Genomic DNA, 11,461 nt, shown 5'->3' with positions numbered 1-11,461 from the left:
GCAAAAAAAAAAAAAAATGGCAAGCAATATCGGTGTTATGAGGATGGATGGATCCAGGTGGCAGCTCAGATAAAGAAAAGGAAGACGCTAATGACTGCAAGTGGATCCTTTAGAATCGTCACATAGAAAGGAGACCTTAACTCACCCAACCCAAACCTTTTCAAACTCCGGATTTTCATCTGCTTCTGATCCAACACAATTTAAATACTCAGAAAACCCACTCCAATGAAAATCGTGTTTTTAACATTTTCTTGTGGCTTTTCTTGGTGATGGAGGATATATATGAGGAAAATTAAGCTTAAAATTACATTTCTGAGCATTTCTTTACTCAAATAATTGAGAATGAGGAGCATACAAAAATATAGTTGGGAAAAATCTGCTCCGCTTCAATTTTAATGAAGCCACATGCAGACAAATAGATCCTTGTACGTCTTCTGCACAATCTCACTGCAACTCGTCAGATATAGACGTATGGTTGGGTCTCCTCCACGTCACTTTTTGATATTTTTGGTGTCTCCAACTCATCGTTTTTTGACATGCTGGCTATTCACATAGCATCACAGATCCCCAACAATCAAATCAAACCAAATCCAATTTTATTTATTCTAAGTGCTTCTTGTACCTTGCACAACCTGAAGCACAAAACAAACAACCTATAGAGAAAAAACCCAACCTTCACCTTCCCCCTTCCCTCGTTTAACACAGACCACCACATCATCTTGCTGTACAAGACGCAGTAGTGTCCACGAAGCTGGCACTGGGTTACGGTGCCGGTGCCAGGTTAGGGTATCGGTCTGCGTCACATTTCCGGTACCGGTCCCTGTTCCAAGGGTTGGGGATCCCTGATTAGTGTATGCATTTTTCCTTGTCTTTGGCCCGGTACCAAACAGCCCTCACATCAGTACTGCCCGGAGGTTGGGGACCCCTGATTTAATGGGAACAGCGAGCACGTGATACCAAAACATTAAAAAGTGACGTGGAGGAGGCCCGAACCATACGTCCATATGACAAGATGGGAGTGAGAATGCGTAGATGTCTTTGTTTTCCTCTTCTGAACTGCCATCTGGCCCAAAACTGTACGGATGGGTAGCTCCAATATTGCTCGCCATTTTTGTTACAACACTTTATAGTATTTGATGTTCTAAGCTAGCAGGAGAGCATGCAAATAAAGGGATGATGGGAAATGAGGGTACCAACAGGTGCCACAACTCAGAGGCAATTTTCAATTGAACTCCCGCCAGTCTGCAGAAATTATGTCCTAGAAAACAACATTGGGTTTTTGATTTAATCGGAATCAAAAGGCCACTGAGAAGGATTTCACCTTAGATCAAAAATATGATCCATGTGGGACTTTAAAAGTGGTTCCAGCTCAAGAGCAAAATAATATTCATCAAGAACATCTTCAGATCTTTATAATTAAATTTGAACAAAAGGACTATTCAGGTCAAGCGATATGAGATTGTAAAAACTCCAGCGTGATAAACAATGTTCCATTAGCACAGTTCAGTCACTGATTTCAAATCAAATTAATTACATAATCTAGCCACACAGGCTGAGTTGCTGTGCCTCAGTCTCACGCTTTGAGAGGCATGAAATTGGTTTACTTCTCTATGTCAGCACATTAAAGAAGCCCAGCGACATTCTTCTAATAAACTGGAATAGGTTTATCAATACCAACATGCTTCCTTAAGCTTTATTTGACATTGTCGGAGAAGGACAACATCTCATTCTCTCCTTCCACCATCAGCAACAGTGTTGTGCATTCACGGTGCCACAAGTTGGCGGCGAGCAGAGAAAAACCGTGATTGGTCAAAGCATTTTTTTTTTCTTTCGTTTTCGCCTGCTCAACCTCCGTTTGTTCTCTTTATCATTGTCTTTCCGTCTGCCCACTGGTGATGCTATGAAAGCCGTGGCAGTAAGTCATGTCACTTCAAAGGCTTGTCTGCTGTGTAACGGGGCTCTTTGCATTCATTATTCAAAGCCCCTCTTTCTTTCCCTCAAAATGTTCTTCCAGTTACTGTAGCTGTGACAAAAACTGCACGCCTGTGTGCAAACACACGAGTCTCAGTGTGTGTGCATGGGTTTATGTGTCCTTCACATGGGAAAAACACAGTTATCCATGCATATCCATACACACAGACATGTTCTGTAAAAAACTGAGCTATTTACTCTAATAAAAAATATATTTTAGCTAGATTAAATCATCATTAATTCAATATACTCTCTAGTGAAACATTTTTGAGGTCTCTAAATTTCTAAATTGAGCAAATTTTCTTTCTAGAGTGATAGTTTGTTTGGGGGATGTGAGTGTTTCCACTCTGATATAGATTTATTTGACCTACAGTGCATTAAATGTGTCTGGGCTTTGATGATGTATATTTAGAAAAGCCCAAACGATGCCGTCGGACAGAGTTGGAGTCACCAGCCTCCCGGAACACCGAACCGACAGTCGTGTCAGTGCAAGCATGTCACACATTCAGTCAAGAAATTAAAGTACTACGTACTATTGTTATGACAATTAGGCCAAATTTGCTAAATTTAGCTTTGACATTATTCAAACAACTTCAAATTGATACTTACAGAATCGGATGTAGCGCCTGAGAAATGTATTTCTGATTGGCCAAACTGTTGCAGAAACTCCATTGTCTCCCAGCTTTAGTGTCCCCAACACATTAGCGACACAATCATGGACACTGTGATCTTTGATTTCTTTTGTCTGCAGATGGGAGGTGCATCGTGCTCCTGACTCTTAGCGCTCCAGTTTGACAGAAGGAGTTCACTCGCTGGTGGACAGTGAAACTGATAGTCCTCATCCAGCATCAATAAGTAATGCCCCGCAGAGTCGCATCGGACTAAGTAATCAAGTGCCAAGTAGGTAAGCAATGCTGCACAATTCATGAACAGGTTATCCAAGAGTCAGAGTACGACAATTAGAAGAAGTGGAAGACGCAAATTACAAACCAATAAGATGTATAAGTAATTATCTGCAATTTGTACATCCACTAAGAGTCACAAACTTTAAAAAAAAAAGCTGAAAAAACATCAAATTCTCAGATATTTATGGTTTTTCTCAAACAAATCAATCATACAAAGGTGTTAAAGATGAACAAATATACAAGTTATGGCATATTGTTTGTGAATGTGATTCTCACCTAAACATCTTTATTTTATTTCTATGAGTACATGCAAGTTGCAAAGGCTGAGCATCATAGACAAGGCCATGACTAACAAGAGTCCATTCCAGCACAGACACTCTAGTTAGCTTGAATAATTTACAGTGACAATCTCCACCAGGGTTGGCCATACAAAGCCACACTCCCACACCCCATGTCTGCCATTACACATGGAGGACCCAAGATATATTTTTTTTATTTTTTTTTATGATATACTTACAACATGATTTCCTTTGACAAGTGTTTTGCATCAGTGACTCCCTTCAGAGAGTGGCTGTACAGTTCATGTGACTTTATGTGTCGATCGCCAGAGGTCCAGGCTCTGCATTTGCTTTTAGGTTCTCACTGCATTCCCAGCTCGCTCTATAGAAATTGACAGCATCTCCTCAGGTCAAAAAAACAATACTAGATGCTTCCTTTGAATCCTTTGCTATGAGGATTTTATTTATAGGCAGAATATTTTATCCACAAACTATTCTGTCATCAAATTAAATTTTACTAAGAAAAGTCATATTTATTTTCTTAAATCCTCAAAAAAACTAAAAACGCAGTTGACCCCATTTCCAGACAAACAGAGTATGGAGACATGTTAAAGCCATCCAGACACTACATTGTGTTCAGGCAGCATCTTCTCCCTACTGGACTTTCATCAGGGCCGTGAGCCTCGGGTCAACTGGGGAGCACATTACAACAGTTGAGCCTTTAAAGTGCCACTCCAACTATACAAATAAAACAGTTCCCAGTCATCTTTTAATTCTAAATATACAGTTTTGAGCCAAACTCAAACATATTTTTTGTATAGTTAAAGGAGCTCTTTAGAAATGTATTTGCCTCTTACTTGTGTGTGGGACTAAGTTAGCCTCAGCTAAGTTCCCATCAACCCTTTGTTTACACTCTCTCTGCTAGCTTATAGCACCTCACAAGCTACGCTAACATTAGCGTAGCCAAATAAACAGCAAGCAATATCGGAGCTATCCAGCTAGGCACGGGGGAATGTGTAGAGTAGGTACCGCCTGTGCGCAAGGCTGCAGCGTTTTTTCCTACTTACAATGAGCGTAACTAGATCGGTGCATAGTATAAAGGCATATCTAGTGATATTATAGTCCACAATTTTGTATTTAACCTGCTTCTGGATTTTTTTTCATTCTGTGCAGTACAAGCAAGGACATTTCCCAGACAAAAATTGCGGTTCGCAAAATCACTCGTTTTTTAAGACAAGTTAGTTGTTGTCGAATTTTTCTACTTGTCGATTACTGTTGTTGTATTCTCCATCTCCAGCAAATTTCATGAGAAAATAACAATTAGCAGGTACTTTTCTTTTTGTTCGCAAGCCTCTGTGTCCAAGAATTAAACGCTGGAACATGAGGTCACGTGATCGAATTTAGCAAACTGATTGGCTGCACGATGTCTACAAGCATGTGGAAATGAATGATTTAATACCAAATTTGTGTTTTAATTCTTGTAGTTTTTTTGACTAGCTTTGCAATGATGCCCTCCTTTTATGGATTGGAAAAGTAATGAGAATGTTAAGACACTTTTAACACTTAATCTTCGTTTCTGGTCACAACAATGTTCTGTTTTAGTGTTTATTCAGGAATAAAATTAATACTTGTGATCACTTAAAATGCCATAACTTTTTTATTCTTTGTGCAATCTGAATGATCTTAATACAATTTACAGTCATATACGTAATTTATCTGCACAGTTTTGAGATGTCAAAGGAGGAAAATGAAGACCTTAATGGATGTATTTGTGTATAAGTGGATGCATCAAAGCGGAGAAGGGAGACTTTGGGCCGCTCATAGCAGTTGCACAAACTTGGGCGTTTTTAAACTCTTTTCCTCTGCTCCTGATCCATTTGAATAAAGAAATACCCAGAAATGCAATTTTAATCTTAGATTATTTTATATATCTCCTCCATCATGAGAAAAATGCTACAATACCATGTTAAAAACATGATTTTTATTCGAGTGGGTCTTTAAATGTCTTCGTGCAAGTGTGAAGTCTGCACATGTGGTTCTGGAAAATCCGTCTGCTTTGTGAATGCTCTCACGTAAAGCGTTTCCACTTTAAGATCATAAGAAAAACAGTTTTTTCTTTTCATTTGGCATCAACCCAACCAGATTCGACGGAGGGATGATCACATTTCCCTGAAAAACGTCAGAAAATCTGAAATCTTCTGCACGGCAACATTCCCGTCCAAATTAGAGACTCTGCTTTCCCCATTATTTCAACCACATATTGTATTTCTGTGTTTGTCTTTGTAAGCACTGATATTGTTGCCATGGGCAACCATGCTATCCTGAGCAGCTCTCTGTTGCCTCTCTCTATATAAAGGTTTTTTTTTGGTTAGTTTATCTATTCTGGGTGGAAATAAAACAGCATCTGGGAAGCAGCCCACCCACAATGATTCTCCTGCTGTTTTACGGTTAGCTAGGGAGCCTTATTATCCTGTTCTGTCCATATTTACATTGCATATTGTTTTTAAAAAAAGGCTAAACGTTTAGAACATAGAGTTTTTTGGTAACTTCACTGAGTAAAAACAAAGTAAATCTGCATCAAATTAGAAAATTAAATCTGATTGCATGGACAGAGTTTCTCATTACCTCAGTGGAAGAAATGTATCCTTTTTGATTAATAATGAATTGCAAAATGAAATTCAAAGGATGCAAATCTGAAGCAGGAGATGTGTGTTTTTCAGTCCATGTCATTATTAAAGTGCACTTCCTCCCGACTGGTTCTGCAGCATATTTTACTATGTAAAATAATAAGCAAATGTAGTGATGAACCGAGCCTGAAGGCTACCAACGAGACCCAGGGTCTCCTGCACCCTTTTGTGCTACTCACTGCTTTTATGCTAAAAGCTCTAAAGGACAGAATAAGATTAATGCCTGTGACCTCATCCACCAGCCAGCTGGCTCACGTTTCTGACCCAGAGCCGTTTCTGATCTGCTTCTCCCTGAAAGCCTCTGATTTCAGCAGCTAAGTATGACAGATCTGTTGGTCTGCGTGTACTCTGATGAACATTTAGGCTAATCAATTTCTGTCCAGACAAGCGATTTCCTGTGCAAAAACAAGTGTGCTGCCAAAACATTCTGAACAATGGATTAAAAAATTGATTTTTCTTTTTTTATTGCGAGCTAAAGGGTTAAGAAAGTTTGCAGCAAATGCTGAAAGCAACAAATTAAATCCCCAGTATTTAGAATTACTTCTTACAGTTATAAGCTAATATTTTTTAAAGTTCCACAGCTTTTGATTTATTGTAGAAGGGTTCCCAGTTATTATATTTATGCCATTTTTAGCTGAAGAAAAAAAAACATTTGAGTGAGAGAAGTTTATTAGAAATCAATAAAAAATTGCCTTAAAGTCCCCCTCCGATGAAAATCCTGTTTTTCGAGTTATTAACATGTATGTGTGGCATTTTTCTTATGAAAGAGAACAAATGTAATACGAAATCAATTTGTTTTTGCATTTATGAGTATTTGTCCTTTTAAATCACTGTCAATCAAACTGTCTTGGACAGACTCTGTTTGAATGAATGATCTTCTTTCTATCAACAGCTCTGTTGCACATGCACTAAACCCTCATCTGTTCCTAGTGTCTAGTTCAGATTCTGGAGAAGAGAAGATGGTATCTTCATTGACTGCAGTCAAATGAGCTGCCGTTCACATTTCTTTGGTCAAATCAGCCGTCACTGTGTGAATTTCATACAATGAAGCTCTTCACTTCCTCGTCTGAGCTGACATACGGTTCAGAACCATACGAATGGACATTACCGATATTGATTGACATTTTTATGTAGCAGCGGTGAAGATTACCGAGACACAGAGCTATCATAATCAGACTGGGGGGATCGGGGGCCGAGCTGCTCTGCTCAGCTCAGCTCCAAAAGCCACGCCCCCTCAGAGGAGATTTTGGAAACAGAGGCTTCAGATCAACATGAAAAACGACTTTTTAGGACATTTAGGTTGTGGGATTGTGGTAAAAAGCTTTATCATCATAATTAAAACACTACTGGGAAAATCTTTTTTAAATAAAAAAAAAATTGTCATAGGGGGATTTTAAGTTGTGGGCGCTCTCCTGCTAACTTACAGCCCCTCACACTAACAAGCCCAACATTACTAGCGCAACAAAAACATCTAGAAATATCAGAGCTATCCAGCCATATTTAAGCCAGATGCCCGCTCTGAGGTCGCACATGGATCTATTTGTCTGCAAGTGGATGCATCAGAATGGAGCTGAAAAGAGAGCTTGTGGCTTTCTACTTTGCACCTACAAACTTTTTCCAACAACATTTTTGCATCTGCTTCTGCTGCACAATGATTTGAATAAAGAAATTCTCAGAAGTGTATTTTTAAACTTAATTTTCTTTTTTATAACTATCAGAAACATACCACAAGAACATGTTAAAAACACAATTTAACCTAAATGGGTCTTTAAATTATTAAAAAAAAAAAAGTCTTGTTTATTTAACATATTTCATCCAAACCATCTGCAAACCTTGTAACTAAATATCCATAAACTCCTGTGAATTGCGCGGTTATGTAAAGTTAACTTCCATTCTCACCTTAGTGCTGCTGCTGACACACCGTTGAGAACCCCCGCTGAATGCATGAAAGCGAACAGTACTTAGAGCTGCTCCCTGCTTCTACATGGCAGACGATGCATGTCACAGAACCAAGTGTGCAAGCGGGACTGGATCAGACAATGGAGTCTGCAATAGGAGAGCTAAAGCGGTCATTGATCTGAGGTGTCACAGACTCTGAAGGAGTCACACAACCATTTAAGAAAAATTTAGTTTCCCCACACAAACTTAAAGTGGTATTTCTATCCTAGTATTATTCTTCCAATTGTAAAACCTCATGAGCTTAACTAGAAATAAACGTCTTAAATAATGACTGTAAATTCAGTTTAAATTAAATTTTAGTTCAGTTTTCTGTTCTGCACCGATAAATGCAATTATAAATAAATAAGAAAATATTAAACGTGTAATTCACATTTAGTGTGGCAACATGGAATCACATGTTTTTTTGCAAATGAACGTACGAAAATATAGTAGTGTGCCATGAAACTGTGAGCTTGCAGGAAGTGTTGCATACACGCTCCCCACTTCTCTGTTATTGTTAAACCACATTTGTGCACACAGTAAACATGCAGTCTTGTTAATGTCTAGTTAGATACAAATTTTCTGAGCAACTGTGGAGCAGACATGCAATTATTTTCCACTGACTGATGCTAAACAGTGTGGTTGAGCAACACGCGCAAGCTTGTTTTTTTTTTTTTTGTATTTGGCTTAAATTAACTTGTAAGTTTCTTTTTCTCTTTTTGTTGAATTTAATTTTGACCTAATATTTATCAAGATAAGATATTAGGCTTAACTGTTTCATATTTTAAAATTTAAACCATAAAAATCAAATATTATGCAAATTTAAAAGTTAAATAAAACTATATAAACTGCAATTTAACAAAATATGAGAGGATCCTAAAATACATTTATGTGTGAATTGAATCACTATGAAGTACTGGGACCACTATATATGCTCTGGAATTATGATTTTTATAATTTATATAATCAGAATGTAGTTTTTATTAATGTTTGAGGGCTGCCACAACTCCTCAGCAGCATAAAACACACAATTATGTGACTGTTTAAAAGAAAATGACCAAAAGTTGAGAAGAAGAAAGAAAAGTGTTCAAAATTCAGTTCGTGGTCCTGGTTTTGATCATGTTTTGTCAGCTAGTTTCCTTTCACTCACCAGGTTTAGATTGCTAATTATCCACAGCTGTCTTGATTAGTGTTAATGACCCTCAGTGGATTTAAGTCGCTGTTTTTTCTGTTTTTATCTGCTTTGTTGCTCCCTTGATTTTGTCGTGTCATTTTTTATTTTACTTATTAAATGTTTGAGTTTATGCCTGCAAGCCTGGTCTTGTGCGTTTTGTGAGCCACAAATCTCTGGTTCCTGTGGTGATGGTAGAAGTGTAACAATTGGGTGATTGAATCATTTGGAACAATTGTTTAAAACAAGATTCGATCTTGTGGAAGACGTCAAACACCTCAGAGTAATACTGTGAAAAATGCATATTTATACTTTTATTTTTTTTAATATATTAATCATCAAGTATGTCTGTTTAAGAAAGTGGAAAAGTGTCAAGTTTCACCAGATAATATTCACAATCTAAATTCAAAGTGGCTGATAAGAAAACTCTGATGACCCAGCATTTTAGCAGCATTTAAACGCATCACTTACGGGCAAATCTTGGAGATATGAAAAGAGTTTCACATCAGATTTGTGTGTAAATATGGTTTTGTGTGTGCATAGCAAGCAATTCATGAGTAATTTTTAAATGTGTGTGTGTGGTTTCAAGCTGTTGTAATTTTAAGTTGTGCGTGTGACAATTGTATTTTTTTATTTTATTTTGTAATTTGTGTACTTGTGCACAAAATGTGTTGTTTGAGTTTAAAATCAAGAATTATGCACGCACAAATCAGGGTGTGTCTGTTTTATCTTCATTCCTTCCTGTCACTCATCTGACCTCACAATGTACCTGGTGACCACAAACCAATGTCAAAAAAGTCGGTTTTCTTAAAATCCAAATTTGATGAAAAACTTGCGCTTAGGTCATCGCACGGTGGTATTTTGCCATTTGTGACCATAGTCTAGTGGCTACTTTTATTTTTTCCAAATGCTGAACATAATAAACTGGGATTTTTAATGTTTTTGGGGTCTTTTGACATTATAGGTTAGTTTTATAGTAAGTTTTGTATGAAAGAACATTTTATTCTAACTGTATTCCTGTGGGTATGCAGAAACATTGGATCTTATCAACCAATTATTAAGCAAGACTTCACAAATAATTGTTTGGAAAAGCTGCCAGTCTCCAGTGATCATCAGCAACCAAGCAGATATAAGACAAAAGTTGATTAAAAAAATATTACAAAAGAAATCCCCAGCTGCAAATAATTTTGTAAAATTAAGTATTGCATTTCAAATCAACAATCTTTGGTTTTTATTGAATTTTAACTATACAGTGCATGAAAAAATCAGAAGCAGTTTGGAACAGCTGGTGACGTGACTAAACGTGAAATTAAATTGTCACAAAACCTCCTCGATTTGATCATAACTCGGAACAACGATTTGATACAGACGTTCAGCTGAAGTTTTGAGACATTCGGAAAAATGAGCGTGATCTTGTCATCACAATGATTTAAAGCTAGAAAATGTTAGTCATGAACAATGAACTTATAAAAAAAAAGAAAAAAGTTTTCTCCGTTAGCTGGAATTTTAAAGGTTCTTCAGTAAAAATTAAAAGTAGAATCCACTTTAAGAGATTTTCATTTATTTTCAAATCCTCTGTCCACAGCTTCATTGTAAGAAAAATACAGAACACCCAGGAGCTAAATATTAAAATGGGAGTTTGCTTTGATCAACTTGGAGAAAATAGTATTTTATTCTCCAAGTTCAGTTTCTAAAGCTGCATTTGAAAAAAACACAGGATTTGTTGAGCAAAATCATAGTGATAAATGAGACCAAACTAGAACTGTTTGATTTTGTTCTTTTGGTAAACTTCAAACTGTTTTTAAAAAATTAAAAATCTCATAATTAAAGTTTGGTCAAGTTTTTGTAATGCTGTTGCCTGTTCAACACCTTTACGCTTTAAGTCATAAAAAAGAGACTTAAACATGCTTGGAAGTAGACTTCAGAATGGTAAAAAAAAAACTAGGAGAATAATTAATGAAATTCCATGAGTCAAAACAACTTAAAAACCAAAAAGATGTTTCAGCAATTGTCTGCAATTTGTACATCCACTAAAATGTATTTTTAAGTAATCAAATTAAAAGAAAAACACTCTACTAATCTACTAAAACTTAAAAAAACCTCAAAATGAGGAAGAAGAGACGATACGAGGGTGATGAAGCCAAACAGCAAAGTAATGTGTCATGAAATTGTTGCTCCAAATGGAACAAAGGCTAATTTTGACATTAGTAATTTTAAAAAAAGTCTATAAAAATGTCATTCATTGAAAATGAAAGAGCTCATTTTGTAAAACCTACTATATGTCAGGCAATAGAGCATTACATTAAGAAATGGCTCTAAAAATGTAAACAGCTTAACATTTTACTGACATTAAATCTGTGCTGGCGCAACCGTTTGGGGCTGTGATGCGATTTTGAAGGACCCTCTTTTGGACAAAGATAATTGTACTTGGATAAGCACGTCTGATTTTTATTAAATAAATTGTGAAATACCTCAATGGTTTAAATAAAAAAAAAACTTAAAGAATAAACT

At 36.7% G+C, this 11,461-nt stretch overlaps 1 protein-coding gene across 1 annotated transcript in view; it reads right to left on the bottom strand.

The window, feature by feature from the left end:
- The window catches only part of frmpd4 (FERM and PDZ domain containing 4), a 40,300-nt gene that overhangs the window by 26,588 nt on the left and 2,251 nt on the right, over window positions 1-11,461 (bottom strand). The gene's annotated exons all lie outside the window — the stretch shown is intronic.

Source organism: Oryzias melastigma, linkage group LG21 (genome assembly GCF_002922805.2).
Source record: "Oryzias melastigma strain HK-1 linkage group LG21, ASM292280v2, whole genome shotgun sequence".
In the NCBI taxonomy this organism is placed as follows: Eukaryota; Metazoa; Chordata; class Actinopteri; order Beloniformes; family Adrianichthyidae; genus Oryzias; species Oryzias melastigma.
The sequence above is the reverse complement of the archived record's forward strand: the minus strand, read 5'-3'. Positions and strand labels throughout refer to the sequence as shown.